We start from the raw sequence: 507 nt of genomic DNA on the forward strand, positions 1-507 counted from the left end.
CCTAAATATAATTCTTTTGAATTCCTTATCAGGGAGTTCCAATGCTGCTTCTTCCTCAGGGATGTGTTCTGAGTCTGTATCCTGGTCCTTTTTTTTCTACTATTTTATCTTGCTTCTTTTTCTGGACTGTGATGGTCTGTTGTCTCTGAGACATTGTGTAGTTTTTGTGTTTACATTTAATTGGTGATTGTATGTTTAAGTGATTCACCCAAGATTTTCTTTTTGTTTTGTTTGGATGTTATCTGAGTAAGCAGGGTACTGTGCTCCTCTGTTTACTAGTTGGCAGCACTTATGCACTGACCACCTGTCTCCATTCCATTTGTCAGTCTCCCGTATGTCTGTGCTGTCCTTGGCAAGCAGAGCCTATTATTAGGTCCCTGGAATCTGAATGAGAATGCTGTCACTTTAAATATCCAAAATGGCCACCACTTGTAAACATTCACAATGGCTGTACCCTCTGGACAGCCAAAAATCACAGCTCAGTTTGTCTCTTTGTTTGCTGTTAAC

At 40.0% G+C, this 507-nt stretch overlaps 1 protein-coding gene across 1 annotated transcript in view; it reads left to right on the forward strand.

Moving 5' to 3' along the window:
• The window catches only part of EIF3E (eukaryotic translation initiation factor 3 subunit E), a 74,202-nt gene that overhangs the window by 52,277 nt on the left and 21,418 nt on the right, over positions 1–507 (forward strand). The window lies entirely within an intron of this gene.

Source organism: Orycteropus afer, unplaced genomic scaffold, assembly GCF_000298275.1.
Source record: "Orycteropus afer afer isolate SDZICR_OR568_19922 unplaced genomic scaffold, OryAfe1.0 scaffold00021, whole genome shotgun sequence".
Classification (NCBI taxonomy): Eukaryota; Metazoa; Chordata; class Mammalia; order Tubulidentata; family Orycteropodidae; genus Orycteropus; species Orycteropus afer.